The sequence below is a fragment of the Pipistrellus hanaki genome (genome assembly GCF_964339955.1).
Source record: "Pipistrellus hanaki genome assembly, chromosome: 4".
In the NCBI taxonomy this organism is placed as follows: domain Eukaryota; kingdom Metazoa; phylum Chordata; class Mammalia; order Chiroptera; family Vespertilionidae; genus Pipistrellus; species Pipistrellus hanaki.
In genome coordinates, this window is record NC_140506.1 from 27,261,646 (window position 1) to 27,279,659 (window position 18,014).

The 18,014-nt window shown below is 38.2% G+C and overlaps 1 protein-coding gene across 3 annotated transcripts in view; it reads right to left on the reverse strand.

Annotated features, from left to right (window-relative positions):
* Positions 1 to 18,014, reverse strand: part of PDE4D (phosphodiesterase 4D) — a 1,156,670-nt gene that overhangs the window by 992,313 nt on the left and 146,343 nt on the right. The gene's annotated exons all lie outside the window — the stretch shown is intronic.

Below are 18,014 nucleotides of genomic sequence, written 5' to 3' on the forward strand. Positions count from 1 at the left end.
AGCTACTATTTATTGAGTCAAGGTCTGGCATTTTCTACATGTCACCTCTTAGGCCCTCAGTATAACCCCCTAAAAATTATCTGGCTGGTTTTGCACTTGAGGAAATTGGGGGGCAGACAGCCTAGGTGGGCACACAGCCATCAGCAATAGAGCAGTTGGTCTACAAAGTCGGTGCTCTATCCATCCACTCATACAATAGATGTTTGCTGAGCATATACTATTTGCCAGACATCATGCTGGGGCTATTTGCAGAACAAAAACATAGCTTAAATATTTTTTACATGACCTCATTAGAGATTTGAAAACATATTTAAAAGAATTATTTTTAAAAAACACTTATTTAAAGATTAAGGAGCAGACAAAAATACCAGAATGTATTTTATTTCATAAATGCTTAAATTGTGGTCTTATTTAAAATATGAGATCAGCAACCCTAAACCCAAATCTCCCCCAACCACCTGGAAACATGCTCACAGTCTGAATCTTGTGAATATTTTAGAATGAAACATAGACAAACTACATTTATTTGGATCCATACTACATGCAAAACTTTCTAGTCAACACAATGAAGAGTCTTAAGAGAACTGGCCTACTTTCAAGGAAATAATTATAATACACCCACATAACCAAGAGGATTCTTAAGCAACATATTTTGAATATATGAGCCTACTTAGCCTGGATAAGACAGAATGTGACAGAGGTAACTTAGGGGGAAGATGTCTTAAGAAGCGAAGCCTACATTGCCAGAGATAGGAGTGAGCTTGCTTCTTGGGGAAGAAATGCACTGGGGTGGAAACAGGGAAGATGATTTTAAGACTACTTAATAGTGGAGTCTAAAATTCACATAGAGAAGGTGGCCAAGGAGAAATTTAGATTTAATCATACTTGAAAATAGGAGACATTGTAGAATATTAAGAAGAGTGGGAAAAGATTTAAAAAATAGTTAGGAAAGACTTCTATCCTCAAATCATTTCCACCTCTTAAATGTTCTGCACAAAACTTTTGCTATGAAGGTAAGAGAGCTTTTTGTTTTCTTTCTATGGGATAATTTTTGTGGCACTAGTAACATCCAAACTATTTCTGAGTGTGCCAATGAACACAAAAATATGATATGACTGAGTGCCACCTTCATGCTTTGCTGTAGTTTTTAAAGTTTTTGTCCAGCTTTTTTCTTTTTTTCTTTTAATTAAAAGATTGTTAATATTGACATTATTCCAGGCTTCTCCCTTCCCCGCCCTCTTTTCCCCCTCCACCCACCTTGGCTTCCCACTCCTTTGGCCTTTTATCAGGCAGCTAAATGCTAAGTGCCTGCAGACACAGAGTGAAGGCATTTAGCATTCAGCTTCCAGATGAAAATGGCAAGGGACTGAACTAGACTGCAGAGATCTAACATTAACTTCTGTCATGTCCGGGGCTGTGCGGAGTGAAGCCATATTAGAGAGAGTTCACGCCAGCACATGCTGACAGAACTCAGCAGCTCCTCAGACAAAGTGGGCATTTCCCTGTCAATATGGGCCCCTCGCCTCCCTGGAGTGTCTTAGGCAATCCCAGCTGCAGAAGGATGTGGGTTGCCAAACACAGACACAATCTGTCCACTCTCCTAAAATGAGGTTGATTCTCATTATTCTTAAGGAGTCACACAAGCTGTTGGCAATTTGCTCAAGTGAAGAGCAAGCCATATTGAATAGCTGTGACACTTCAGCACTCAGACAGTGGCAGAAACTGAATGTGCCCACAGCCCCAATTTACTGGTAATTTCTGGACCAATCTAATAATAGCTGAGACAGAGGGAAGAATGAAGCCCGTCACACACACACACCTCCCGAGCCTGGCTTTTGCAATGCTCAACTAACAGAAAGAGGGCCCTGTTTAGTAACTCCCTCCCTTCTCTCTGCTGTTACAAAACAGTCCCAGAACTGGCTGCTCTGGCTGCCCACGCAGATGGCAGCATTACCTGCTTCATAGGCTCTCCTTGGGCAACCACTAAAGCAATGGTATGAGAGTACACCTGCAAGAAATAGCATACTTTATGGAATGACTCAGTCATACAATTCAATAAGAAAAATAAATGGCCGGGACCGGTTTGGCTCAGTGGATAGAGTGTTGGCCTGCGGACTGAAAGGTCCCGGGTTCGATTCCAGTCAAGGGCATGTACCTTGGTTGCAGGCACATCCCCAGTGGGGGGTGTGCAAGAGGCAGCTGGTTGATGTTTCTCTCTCATCGACGTTTCTAACCCTCTGTCCCTCTCAATTCCTCTCTGTGTAAAATCAATAAAATATATTTAAAAAAAAAAAGAAAAGAAAAATAAATGGAAAGACATGAATGGAAAGCTCATCTATATATATAAAGAGGTAATATGCAAATTAGGCATGGGCCCAGAACCTGAGAGAGCAACATGCAGGGGGGCCGGCCCCAGCCCCAGCCCCACGTCCCCTGTGCTGGGCTACTGGAGCCAGAGCAGAGACACAAACCTGTAGGGGGGCCAGGTTCGATTCTGATCAAGGGCATGTACCTAGGTTGCAGGCTCCTCCCTGGCCAGGGCCCAGGTCAGGGCTCATGCAGAAGGCAACCAATCTAAGTGTGCCTCTCACATTGATGTTTCTCTCTTCCCCCTCTCTTCCACGCTCTCTAAAAATCAATGGGAAAATATCCTCAGGTGAGGATTAAAGGAAAAAAAAAGTAAAAGAAAAAAAATGTCATATCCTATGAAAGAGACATCTTGAAAATGCCTAAAGAAAGTTGTCGTTTTTTCATGGTGAAGGGACTGGAGTCCATGTTGATGAAAACACCTTGGCAGCTGCGAAGGCCTGCAGTGGCAGCAGCAGTGGGGCGATGGGGGAGGCGCTTTCCCCGGATCAGCTCGGTTGCCTCCTACAGAGGGAGGCCAGACTGAGGCTTAGCCCCCTCAATAGGGAGCGGGCCTAAGCTGTCAGTAGGACATCCCCTGAGGGCTCCCGGACTTTGAGAGGGGGTAGGCTGGGTTGAGGGACCCCCCCACCCACAAGTGCACGAATTTCATACACCTGGCCTCTAGTAAACAAATAAAAATATAAAAAAAAAAAGGTTTGGCCTCATTAATGAAACCAAATAAGAAACAGTTTTGCCATTAAAATTTGTCAATATTTCAAAAGTAAAAAATATTCATTTTGTCATCCACCATGGCTCAATGGTTGACCGTGCATGAACCAGGAGGTCACAGTTCAATTCCTGGTCAGGGCACATGATCGGATTGCAAGCTCAATCCAAGGGGGAGAGGTATGTGTGTATGTGTGTGTGTTTGTGTGTGTGAGGCGAGGGAGGGTGGGATGGGTCATGCAGGAAGTAGTTGATTGATGATTCTTTCTCATCACTGATGTTTCTACCTCTCTCTCCCTCTCCTTTCCTCTCTCTGAAATCAATAAAAACATATATTTTTTAAAAATTCATTGCCAGAAAATACACAATAAATTTCGATGTTTGTACATTTTGATTAGAAATAGCAAATATTAACACAAACTTTTAAAAGCAGCTTATCAATAGGTACATTGTGTTCTGAAAATATACAAAAGGAAAAACAGGAAAATGTTCATGTTAAAATTTTTGCTACAGCCTATTATATAGCAAAATAAACAAGTAAAAATAAAATGAGAAATAAGCCTATTAAGAAATATGACAAAAGAATCAGTGCTTAGGAAAACCAGGCACGAACAATTTAGAAATTGTTTGTGAAAACTATATAACCTGGGGCTTCTATGGTTTTTAAAATTTTGTTGTGAAATATTCCTTACATACAAAATAATAGATATAATTATTATAGACTTCAAGTGAAATTATATATACTATATATATATATTGTATATATATATATATATTACTATATATAATATACATATATACTACCACATATAAAAATTTGCTGTATGTCAGAGGGATATAATCTAAAGTCCAAACAGTGGTATTTTTTAATAGTAAAATGACAGGTAATTTTTTTTCCTGTATTTCCTACTTTCCAAATCTTATCCAACTTCTGTTTAAATATAAGCTCATCATATTTACTATCTCTAACTTCAAGTGTTAAATTAGAAAAATGTCAAAACCACCATACTTATCTATTTTTTCAGCAAATATTTATTGAGTTTTTCCCATGATCACAAAATACTGAGTATCAAAGGAGAGATAAACACATGTGAGCTATATTTCACATTCTCTGGAAGCTTATAAGAAATACAGCAGTGTAATGGACTAGAAGAGTAGAAAAATAAACTCATCATAAATTTAAGGAATTGAATTCATAAATATAAAGCAGCATTGTACAAGTAAAAGATGAGGTACATTTATTTCATGGTGTCTTTTCCCTTCCTTGATGTCATGGTAATCCGACAAACCGTCCTACTTAACAATTCCACATTCTCAGGCAGAATCTGGGATCAAGATGACCAGAAAATTTATCTAGACCAAGGAAAGAGCCAGAACTGCCTACAAAGATATGCTCTGCACTTCTCTAATCTATAATACCTGTGGTTACGTATGAATAATTTTATTATGATACTATCTTTATAACCATAGGAAACTCATAAATTCCTGACCTATCATTTTGAATACAAAATCTACCCATTTCAAAAACCTGCTCTACAATAACATTTTCTGTAACAAACAGCTCAAAACTTTCCAAGGCAGTACCTTCCATTTATGGAACATTTTACTCAATTCAACACATTTGTTAAGACATTTTCTAGGTGTCCAATGCTGGATTAGACCCTCTTTACATAAGGTGAATAAGAAAAGGCCCTGACCCTCGAAGAAGCTTATATGCAAAGGAGAAGCCATGGTTCATGGAGTGCATGAACTCTTGTCTATCTTTTGTCTATAGTCTATAGAGCCCCAAATGTTCTCCTGGCTATTTTACCACATTCCTGGGATAGGCACTAAGAAGAGAATGGCTACTTCTGCTTCTCAGTTGAGCTTGGTCAAGAGTGGGTGGCAAAGTCATTTTAGAAGGAAAAATTGGAACCATAGTTGAATAGCTTTAGGAAACCTAGCTTGAAGATTTGAAGTTTTACAATGAACTATTTTTTTTTTAAGACTTAAGTTTTTCAGTGAAGAAAACCTGGAAAGCTGCTGTAATCTGCCCATATATGTAATAGTAATAAATTGAGGCTCAGAGACACAGTAAATTTCCCACTCAAAGTCATACCAGTAGCTGTGGCAAAAACAAGAGTTAGAGTCCAATGCTAACCTGTGTCCTATGGATCATAGACACCCGGGGTCAGATTTTTCAGAAATCACATATTTGGATATTGATGGACAGAACCAGCACAATTTTAGCACTGAGCGAGGAAATACCATCCATGCAAAGAGCTGGAAAAAAAAAAAAAAAAAAAAAAAAAAATATATATATATATATATATATATATATATATATATTAAGTTTAAAGTGAACTAAGTCAACCATGTAACATGAATTTCCAATAGAAAAGCCTGCATTCTCAATCAGTAAGAGAGAAGACAAACCAGTCGCGGTGAAGAGACTGGATTAGTTGCTCCCTAGGGTAGTCCTGCCCTCTAACTGTCAGTCTGTGCATGTGCCCTAGACTACAGCATTGCATGGGTGCTACTCTGTTTATCTGAAGGTGATCATCCCAGGGGAGGGGTCCAATAACAGAAATTGACAATAACAATCCTTCTCTAAAAGCCATCTAACTTTGTAATGAGTTCCGGAGGGAGCTTGTGTCCTCTACATTGAAGTTTTCATTAAAAAAGTAGAATAGGCTATCATTTACTGTGAAAAGTATGAGAATAGACCTGCCTACAGGAAAAGAGATGGACGTGATAAAATTTCTAAGTCATTTCCAACCTTTTGAGACAGCCTGTGAGTCAGATGCTGGCCCTCCTGTCTGTCTGCTACCCAAAGATGCTGCCTCACATTCTGCTTCTTTGCCTCACCTTTTGATCATTTCATTGTTTATGGCATCTCTGTGTATCCTGTGGGAGACTTGAAGAAAAAAAAAGACTGGAAACAAATTATATTGAATTTCTTCCCAGAGAGATTTATTTTTTAACACAGAATACAACAAAAGGTAAAATTTGTGGCTAAAATATATTTTGAATTATATATGCATTTTTTATCCCATTTCTTGATTTAATAGAAACAACCCTGAATATAGGGGTAGTAATCATTGACCAAGCTACAGTAGAGAGGAATTGTTCTAGTCAATATTCCAAATGTAGATTTCAGAATTTAATTTTTCTACTCCCAATCAGAATCCATAAAAGTTGAAACTAATTCTCTTTCTCCCATATATCCTTCTCTGTGTCTCTTTTTATAATTGACTGCTAAAAGGAAATTATTGTGAGAAGCATAACAGGAGTTTCAACATGTAACTAAATTGAGTCCCTTTCTGTTTAATTTAACTTCAGATGAAAGTAATATAAAAACAACCACAATACTAGAATCTCTCTCATTTAAAAATAGGAATGGTAGATATGCTTTTGGCTTATCTGAATTAATTAACTTATGTCTTCCAGATTAATTTTGCTCATCATGAGACAAAGGATAGACTGATTTTTAGCACTTGCAACCTAAAGACAATGCCCAAGGTTTAAAGATTTTAATGATTTTTTAAAATCAATATGCATCGATCCAACTATAAGCACTACCCAAAAAGAAAAGCCTCTTAAATTAAGTACATAAAAAGAGGAAATTGAAAACTTCCTGAGCCCCATGTGTGCATAAAACAGATAAAAGTCAGATTTCTGCAGTTTGTTATTCCTTTAAAGTCCTCCAACCCTGCATCTCACATCACACATTCACCAGAGAGAAGTAATGAAGTTCCCTATACTGTATATCCTCTTGGCACTAATCATGTCCTATAACTAGGTGGCTGACAGAACTTTAGCTCAGTTTGTGCAATTCTGGCACAGAAAACATCTCCCCAAGTCTCTCTGGTCTACTCACCAATCTTCTACTTCAGTGTAAGAAAGAAGGGAGGAAGATAAACATGCTAAGGTCTATCTGATCTACCTCATTAAACACAAAGCTTATTATCACCTGGATATAGCAATAATAAATACTGATTGCATTATGGTCCTAAGACATATTATATGAAATAACACAATTGTGGAATGGTTAGCCAACTACATCTGAGTTGATCCTGTGCCTCAAGCATTAGAAAGAACACCTAGTCTGATTAGTAATTTAAATGAAAGTGGGGCTAAAAGACTTTGGACAAACATATAGCAAAAGTGTAGCAAGAGCATAATTGTTAAGAGAGTGGGTTTTTGGAGTCAGGGAAACCCAAGTTCAAATCCTGGCACTGACACATAATTGTTCTGGGGCCTTGATCTCTGACCATCAATTTCTTCCTCTAAAGCTGACCATGGTGGATTCTCACTCGTAAGTGCTTATGAAGTGATAGCTGCAATTGTCATTATCTTCTTAACAAAAGACTCCCTGGACCACAGAAAGGCTGTCTTTGTTTCGCATCCAATATCCTGTGTACAAAAGAGGATTTTCTTGTCCTGTGATTTAATCTTAAAATATAATGGTTTAACAAAAAAATATTCCGTGAGACTAAGAACATCAGTTTTAAGCAGAGTAGAATCAGAGTCACATTCTAGAAACCAGAAATCACCTCTTAAGATGCACCGACATTACACATTTATTTTCAACAGTTCTTTCCAGCTTTGCCAGCCAACCTCGAGAGCATCCCTCCCACATGACAGTATTGTTTTACACTCACAGTTGTAGTGGGGGGAAGGACAGGGGAGAGGAAATCTCACATCTCATTCTGAAAGATACCCTGGGGAGAAAGGAGCGGGAGGAAAAAAAATGCATTTGGAACTGAAGTAAGATGTGCCTCGCCTCTAATTTTCTGTACTTTGGGGTTACCATTTGTTATTTATGCAAGGAGAGGTAGAAGGGATGGGGGTGGAGAAGGAACAGTAGAGGAGAAATCACCACGAATTATAAACAACAACTCTGGCTTTGCAACTGATAGCTTTCCTTGGGACTTCCCAGGGGAGCCAATTAGTGCTAGTTGCTGAGGTGGGTTCTGTCACTTAAACCTCTGATAATGCCTACCTGTGCTACACCTACCCCTGATGAAGTGACAAGGCCTCTGTTAATGAGGTTTGCGTCCGTCTCCCACAGCTCTAAAAAGTCTCACTAAGGACTCTAAATCAGAGGTCTTAGGGTTACCGGCAGAGAAACGCTGGTGCCTTATTAGAAACCACGGCATTTTAAAATAATAATTTGGTTGATTCCCTCTGCTGCTCTTTTCCTTTGTGCCTTATCACCTGAGGCAACAGTGGCCACATGCCTGTATAAGTTCTAACCCACTGCTCCTCAAACTGCTGGGCCCGACTCTTATCATACGTGGGAGAAGGGATGTCACAAGGAACAGATCATAAATCCAAGCATAGAAGAAATGGCAAGAATTGGTAATAACTCTAGTCACTGTCTCCAGCAGCAGTGGGAGACACAGCGAACACAAGCTCCACAAAACAGTTAAAGCAGCGTTTAGCTACATCTGGGAAGCTGCCTGGCTGAATGGTTCTTGCAATAAAATTCTTCATAGTATTCCTACTGCTTCAATATATCAAAGCTTGGGATGCCTTGTGAATCCATTTAGTGCGCCCTTGGACATACGGATGCTAGTTTTATTGTCTTGCCTCCCAATGAACACCACTCATCCCTGGGGAGGCACATCTCCTTGGTTCCTACAACCCAACAATCAAGCAGCAGCTATTGATTAAAGCCACGGAAAGTAGGGCACAGTATAAGGCACCCAGAAAGAACAGAAAATGCGTCAGAGTCCTTGACTTTGGAAAGCACAATGAATAAAATCAGCACATTGGCTGATACCACCTGTGAAAAATAGTAAACTGAAAAACCTCAGGGAGTTCTGAAAAAGGAAACGAGCTAAAATGTATGCAGGACCTCCCTAGAGAAGATCAGATATGAATTTAATTTTTTAAACGGTGACACTTAGATTGGAGGATTGAGTAACCATTTAGGAGCAGAGCCTTAGAAGAGGGGATGCACAAAATGTGAAGCCCTCTGTTTACCCTCAAGCTCAAATCTTCATGGAACAATCAAAGGGAAATAAAAGAGAGAGGTCTCTAAATGTTGTGCATGCTAAATTCTGCCTGCATTGAGTGTCTGCCTCCTTGTGGTCAGTGCCAATCATAGCGACCGGTTGTTCTGCTGTTAGGTCAATTTGCATATTATTTTTTTATTATATAGGACACACACACACACACACACACACACACACACACCTTTTTTATGAACACACTTAAATTGTTTCCACATCTGAACATATGAGTGCATATATCTTCAAATTAGTGTTTTTATTTTATTTGAATAAATCCTCAGAAGTGAAATGGCTGAAATATATGGTAGTTATATTTTTCACTTTTTGAGGAACTTCCATACTGTTTTCCATAATGGCTGCACCATTTTACACTTTTCTACCAACATTCATTGTTTTTTCTCTTTTTGGAAATAGTCATTTGACAGTTGTGAGGCGACTGTGATTTTCATGTGCATTTCCTAATGATTAGTGATATTGAACGTCTTTTCATGTGTCTGTTGCTCATCTCTATGTCTTCTTTGGAAAACATCTGTTTATGTCCTCTGCCCATCTTTAATGTTTTTTTAAATATTAAGTTGTGGGTAGTAACTAAAATATGTAATATCCAAAATATAGAAAGAAGACTTTGAGAGACACAGAAAGTGGAATCAGGTACCTGTTCGTAGGACTGAATAAAAAAGGAAACCCTGAAGTTTGAGAGTCTGGCAATCTAAAAGGTTATATAAGAAAAAGGTCAGCTTCTGAAGAGAAAAGTGCTAGCTGGTGTCTCCCTAATACGCTTCCTTTTCCTCCTCTACCCCTGCGTGGCCAGCGGCTTCCCCGGGCAGGTGGGGATTCACATCTGGCACCAGGTGCCTGGGAGGGTGCTTGCGGGGACTGTGGGAGGCCAGGAAACTGGGCAACCTCCACACTCCCGACTCCTGCTCTCTGACACTGTCCACATTTGGCTGTACAGCAGTTTCCCAAATAACGTCATTTTGTTCAGCCTCGTTTCCATAAACTATGTGCGTCCAGTTCTCACTTCTGGGTGGATATACAACCTAGCATAAGACACTTAAAATGTTCACTTCTAAGAGCATAGAAAAAAGACATCTGAAAGTCACACCCACCTGCCTGTCCTTTCAGGGCTATCAATGAGGTGGAAACAGAAAGGCAGTGGATACATATTCTCTAGCATTCCATGCTCAGCCAAAACTCATAACATTCTCCTGTGCCACAGACCAAATGGTAATGAGCCAACCACCTTCCTTCAGAGCAGGCTGAGAGGACTGAGGAAAAAAGCATGTGGGCAGCATCAAACCCTGCATATTTCTGCCCAGACCACTCAGCGTCTGCTTTCCTCTTTCTGCTTCTCCTTTTACCAAATGTTACTTAAATGACAGCAGGAGAACTCTAAAGTAGGTGACAGAATGAAGCACTATGCAAAAAAGTAATTGGTTAAGGAGTTAAAACTGTGTTTACATTTTGATTATACTCACATTAGAAATATGCTTGAAGGGAAAGGAGTGGAAATAAATACAACTGTATAATTAGCAAAGGGGAATAGAGAAGAAAGGAAATCGCTACTATTAATCAGCTTCTGCAAGTGGTTATGGTTAGGACAGAACTACTTCGTGTGTGTGTGTGTGTGTGTGTGTGTGTGTGTGTGTGCCATGTTAATAGCTTTATGTATTTTCTAATTTTCATGAATAAGATTATAGTACATATATATTGAAAAACATACATACACATAAAAGATAATTAGAACATCCAAAATAATATGCCACCATATTGCTATTTATTAAATGGGAGGAAGGACTTGTATTGGAAGCAGACACCCTCTGGTTGTCTCTTATTGTGTGTCTTTGAGCAACACACTTACGCTTTAGGCCTAAGTTTCCTCACCTACAGAAACAAGGATAACACCAGCTACCCCATAGCATTTCCTCGGGATTAAATGTTATACCATCTGTGAAAGCACCCCAGCATACTGGCATTTGGAAGTACTCAAAAATGCTCATTTCCTTACCTTTATGGAACTCTTCTGTTCACAGCAGGGGTTCCATCCTCTGATTTGATTCAGGGCTTTCTGCAGAGGTTATAATGTGGAGGGCCTAACAACTTGCTAAAAAATTACCAGACAGCTGTTTCTAGATCCGTGTTTGCAGCTTTATGGCCCCAAAGAAGACATGTTTCCTTTATCTACAAAATCTGCTGTCCAGTGGCAAGATTTATCAGGGCCCTGCAGGGCTTTCTGATAAAGTAAAGGCATCTCACCTTTCCAGTTGAAAGGCTAGCTCTACTCTGTGTGGTGGTGCTTTTCCCCTCACCTAACTGAATGCTGTGAAAAGACAGAATCACCCAATACCAGGCAGGGAATGGTGTCCAGTGTGGTGAACGGTCCAAGCACAGCACAGACACAGAGACCGGCCTCCATCCTGCCTTTGATCATCGTCATCGTGATCAAGCTTATATGACAGAAACTGCCAGACAATGTTAGAAAACAAGCAATCTCAAAGCAAATGTCTCTATCATCCTTGCACACAATAAAATTGCAAAGTGTCTGGGGAGATGGTAATGGGTACCAAATGCCGTGCTCTCGGACACATTATAGTATTCACTTACTTATAGGAGGCGTCAGTATCTAGAAGCTATTCCTCTTGGTCTCTCCAATAAGACCTGTTGTTACAGGAAGGAGTAAGGGAGCTGCTCCGCAGAACAACAGCAACAACCACCACGAATGTGGTTCCTCTGAGGAGAGAAAGGGAGCCTTTCCAGGTGTGCTCTGGTACCTCAGGCTTAGCAATTTACAGAGCATCGCGAGGACCACATGACTGAAGGGATGCTTGCAATGTGATCCCAGTCTTCTGGACAGCCTAGTTTTAAGTCAAAGTTTAGAAGCCCAAAATCTAGGTCTGACTTTTTCCATTATCTTCTAAATGTGAGAATTATTCTGCTAAAAGCGTATTAAGCTGGGATCCAAAATCTTGTTGCTTTGTGTCAAATTTCTGTCTCTGGGCAGATATTCTTTGTTTTTGTTTTTGTTTTTTAGAAGAGTTCCATGTCATTCATCAGATCCTCAAGGGAAATCATGGTCAAAAAATATATTAAAAGCAACTAAACTAAACAAGTCATAACTTCCCTTCCAGATTGCATTGTCAGAGCAAGTTTTCTTTGATTATAAGAGCAATACACGCTGAAACCGGTTTGGCTCAGTGGATAGAGTGTCGGCCTGCAGACTGAAAGGTCCCAGGTTCAATTCCCATCAAGGGCATGTACCTTGGTTGCTGGCACATCCCCAGTAGGGGGTGTGCAAGAGGCAGCTGATTGATGTTTCTCTCTCATCGATGTTTCTAATTCTATCCCTCTCCCTTTCTCTTTGTAAAAAAACTCAATAAAAAATATATATATTTTTTTAGAAGGGCAATACGCACTTATTGTAAAAAAAATTTTAAATGTAGCCATAATTGGGCCACCCAGAAATAACAGTTATATATGTGTGTGTGTGTGTGTGTGTGTGTGTGTGTGTGTATTTCATATTTATGATGGTATGTTCAATGCTATATTCTGCTACATTCCGCATTTTCACACATTGGTAATGCTTCAGAAGTAGGACTTTTGTCAAATATTATTTCATCATGAGTACTAATTTTATTTTAACTATTCCTGTTGTAGAACATCAATGTTGATTCTAATGTTTTGACATTATAGATAATGCTGTTGTGAACATTCTTGAGAGTCAAATTTTGTATGTTATGTTTTTGGAAGTAAGGAGAAGCTACTAAAAGTTTTTGAGCAAGAAAATAGCAAAATCAATATTTGTCTTATGACAAATACCGGAGATGAATTGAAGTGGGACAGGCTTGGTGATAAGGTAGAAGGTTATTATCTGAGAACCTGAACTAAAAAAAGGATATTGAGACTAGATACAGATCTGGATGTAGAACACGGGCTAAGGGGAACTTACCATGAGCCAGTGGTTCGAAGGAAGAGGGGAGAGTCCAAAACTAAGCTGAGGTTTGTACCACCAACCAGAATAGGAAATACGACTAGGAGACCAATTTAGTGAAGATTTTTTGACATAGTAAAGTTATTAGGAAAGAGAAGTAGAGATTTTTTCTTTCTGACTGGCTCACTCATATATTGAATCTAATGAACAAAATAGATCCATAGACATAGAAGCATGGAATAGACTGTTGAATTTCAAAAGGAATGCGGGGGAGGGTGGGTGGGTGGGCAGAGATCAACCAAAGAACTTGTATACATATATACATAACCCATGGACACAAACAATAGAATGGTAAAGGCCTGGGGCTGGGGGTGGGGTGGGCAAGAAGAGGTCAATGGGTGAGAAAAGGGGTCATATGTAATACTTTCGACAATCAAGATTAAAATATGTTTTTTAAATGGAAAAAAAAATTTTAAGTAGAGATTTTTTTCAAAGGTGTCTCTGCTTCTCATTAAAGTCCCTCTGAAATAGTAACTCTGAACTTAGATTTAAAATGTCATCTTCTATTTAAATATTTACTATGTAAAATTTTCTACATCATTTTTGATTACTGGAATATAGTTTTTCTAAAAACCATCTTGCCAAGCAAGGATATATATGCATTTTTCATAAGATTCTTTGAAAATACAATTTTACTGATTCCAGAATACCAAAGACAAAGAAGTAGATAGTGACTGATTGGCAGGGAGGCTGCTGATGTTATTTTCGTTAACTGAGGTTATTTTTCTAGCCACCCTCACTAGTGTGATAAATTTCTTCAACAAGTATTTATTGAAAGGCTTTTCTCCTGAGCCAGGCATTGGCACTAGGGATTGATGGTATTAAGTTGAAGAAAACTGGGGTCAGGCTCAGAGAAAGGTAGTTGATCCAATTTTTTCCTTATAACTGAAAATTAGGGGAACAAAGAAGTTAACCTGTTTCTTCGAACCTCTAATCCTCCAATTTCACCTTCTAATTCTTTCCTGCACAGTTCCATACTGTGTGAGAGGAAAACTGATTAGTTAAATTGAGAGCCAGAGAGAGATAAATCCCCACAAAAGAAAAATCCCTCTAACAATTGTGAAAGTCAGAGAAAGTTCTAGGAGAATGTTTTGATGGTCCCAAGTCTTGCTTATGCTAACCCAGTTTCCAGGTAAGACAGTGGGAAATGTGATAAGAACAGCTCAATGGGTCAATTCAAATGAAGCAGGGCACTTAAATGGCCTCAAACTGAGTGATAGACTACATAGGTCATACATTTTCATAGAAAGTAAAAAAACAACCTCTATTCGAAAGAAACACGAAATAATTTCAGAGAATGGCACAAAGCAGAAGATTCAACATTGATTCTAGAAAATAAGGGATAAAACCTTCTTAGGTGACCAAGAAGCAACTTAAGTCAGTTCCCTTTAAAGAAAATAAATAGCATGTGCTCTTTAAGGACTCCACAACCTAAAGTACAAAGCACCTGGGAAAGTCCATTCAAATCCCATGCGCTATTGGCAGTCTCACATAGAGCTATCTAGATTGGTTGTTCTCAACTTTGGCCACATTGCCACTTGGGAAATTTTAAAATACAAATGTCCAGATGTCATATAAACCCTTGTTATTCAAATTGGGGCTGCCAACCAGCATCATTAGGATCCTGTAGAAGTCTGCTAATAAAAATCTCAGGCCTCATATCAGACCACCAATAAAATATGTATATTTGTAAGATTCCCCAGGAGATTTATATGCACTTTAAAATTTAAGACATGCTGGCTCAGAATTACTTGAAAGGCTTGTTAAAATATAGACAGCTAAGTCAGGACTGGGGTTTGTGAATTTGCATTTTTAATAAGTTCCCAAGTGAGGCTGCTGCTGCAGGTCTGAGACCATATTTTGAAAATTTTTGCCGCAGAGCAATTAAATCAGAATCTCCCGAGATGGGACCCAGGCATCAGCATATTTCAAAGCTCACTAAATGATCCTAATTTGCAGCCAATGTTGAGAACCGCTAGCAACAACAATTTCTGTTTTTGATTATAAGGAAATAAATGTGAAAATATCTTAGCTATTCTCTAAACATCAACTTAAACTCATGATAAAAATATTCTTTAATATAAGATGAATTTTGATTAACCAAAGAAGAAAGAAAAATGCTGCTTCATGTTTAGTGACTCATTTTCAGAAATATGTTTGGTTATAATATTTTTTAAAAGATCACAGTAAGTAATCATTATCTTAGTCATCACAGTAACCATCAAGTCAATTTATTAACTTTATTTTCTTGTGATTCTTATTTAATTGGGTATTGGCATTTTGAAGTCCACAGTATATTTTTATCATCTTTTAGAAGCCATTTTGAATAAATCCTTATTTCCAATCAGCCTATGAAACCAATTCTCTCCTTCTCTCTTCTTGCTTTAAGTTCCTCCCCCCTCCCCCCCCCCCCCCCCCCAGGTTCTTGAGATAGGAGTGTAAGTTATTTATTTCAGGTGTTTCCTCTTTTGGAATGTGTACACTTGGTGCTATAAATTTCCCTCTCAGAACTTTAGCTGTGTCCCACAAATTATATATTGCATTTTTAGTTTTTATTTCATTTGATATATATTTTTTGTTTCCCAAGATACCCTCTTCGATCCATGGATAATTTAAAGATGTTGTTTAGTTGTCAAGAGTTATTGTTATTGATTTCCTGTTTAATTCCATTGTGGTTTAAGAACCACGTCTCTATGGTTTTAATTATTTTTACATTGGTTGAAGTTTTTTTTTTATATCTTGGGATATGTGTCTATTTTGGTATAAGTTCTATAAAAACTTGAAAAATGTGTATTTTGCTGTTGTTGGGTAAAAAGTTCTCTAAATGTTGCTTAGTTCCTATTGGCTAATGATGTAGTTCAGTTCTTTTATATCCTTCGTGATTTTCTAACTAATTGTTCTACCAATTATTGAGAGAGATGTTGATATCCTCAACTATAATTGTGGAATATCTATTCCTCTTTTTATTCCAGTCTTTGCTTCCATATTTTAAGCTTTGTCATTTGCTTCATACACATTTAGGAATGCTATGTCTTCTTTTTGGAGTGACCCTTGACCATTACCTAGTGACTTTCTCTCTCTGTTGGCTCTGAAGTCCACTTTATCTCATCATAATATAGCTACTTCTGCTTTCCTTTCATTAATTATACCTGATATATGTTTTTATCTCTTTTTATTAAACCTGCTTAAATCGTTGCATTTGAAGTATTTTTCTTGTAGACAGCATATAGTTGTGTCATGGTTTTTAGCCCACAATGTCAATCTCATTTTACAATGTTTTTTCATTGGTGCATTTGGACCATTCACATCTAATGTAACAACATGCATGGCTTAAGCCTGCCATTTTATTATTTGTTATCTGTTAATATTCTGTTTTCATTCCTCTTGTTTTCCTTATTTTGTCTTCCTGTGGGTTACTTGAAAAGTTTTTAACTCTACTTTGATTTATCTATAGTGCCTTAGAGCATATTTTTTTTGTGCAACTGTTCAAATGGCTGCTCTAGGTATTACATTATGTATACATAACTTACCACAGTCTACTGGTGGTGTCATTTTTCTAGTTCAAATGAATTATAGAAACCTTACCTCCCTTAGCATCTCTTTGCCTTTCTGCATTTAAAATTCTTTTTAAAAAAATATTTTTCTATATTTTTATTGATTTCAGAGAGAGAGGAAGGAAGAGGGAGATAGAAACACCAATGATGAGCATCATTGATCAGCTGCCTCCTGCACACCCCCTACTGGGGATCAGGCCGTGATCTCCTGGTTCATGGATCAACCATGTGACCTGATCAGAATCAAACCATGACCTCCTGGTTCATGGGTCAATGCTAACTCAGTGAACCACTCTGGCCAGGTTCATTATAATTCTTAAATAATCCCTCTACATACTTTTAGAACTACATCAGAAAATAATATAAATGTTGTCAACCATCAAATATAATTTAGAAAACTCAAGAGAAAAGGAAAGTCAATTGTATTTATACTTTTGTTTACCATATTCCTTTTTTCTTCCTAAATGTCCAAGGTTCCATTGTTTCTTTTCACTTAAAGAATTTCCTATAGCTATTCTTTCAGTGAAGGTCTACTTTTAACAAATCCTTTTGTTTCATGGAATGTCTTGATTTCCTCTTCACTCATGGAGAGAATAAAGAGAGTATTTTCACTGAATATAGGATTTTGGCTTGACAATTCTTCCCCCCCCCCACCCCTCCCCCCCACCCCGCCCTTCCCCCCCCCTCCCCCCCCAGTACATAAATATAGTGTGCCGTTTCCTTATGGCCTACATGGTTTCTTATGAGAAATCTGATGCCATTTAAGTGATTTTTTCTTTGTTCATAAGGTGTCATTTTTCTCAGGCTGCTTTCAAGATTTATTTTCCTCTTTAGTTTTTAAGTTTAATTTTGAAATGTCTTGGCTTGGATTTCTTTGGGGTTATTCTGTTTGTGGTTCATTCAGCTTCTTGAATATGTAGGTTTATGTTTTTTGTCAAATTTAGGAAGTATTGAGGAATTATTTCTACAAGTGCATTTTAGCCCATCCCTCTTTCTCCTCTCTTTCTGGATTCTGATGAGATGAATGTTAGATCTTTTTTCTCTATATATTTTGGCCCATCCATTGAGATTTTTGTTTCAGGTATGAGCTTTTCTAGTTCTTTGCTGAGAATTTCTACTTTATCATTTATTTCAAAAGGTATTCAGAATTGCTCGTTGAACCATTTTTTTATTTATTTTTATTGTTTAAAGTATTATATGTAGTATTACATATATATCTTTTTTCCCCCATTGACCTTCCCCCACCCCAGACACCCTCACTCTCCAGCACATGCCATTGCCCCTTAGTATCTTTGGTTATGCTTATATGCATGCATTCAAGTCCTTTGTTTGATATCTTACCCTCTCCCTCACTCCTGCCCTTCAACTAAAGTTTGACAGACCCTTCGATGCTTCTGT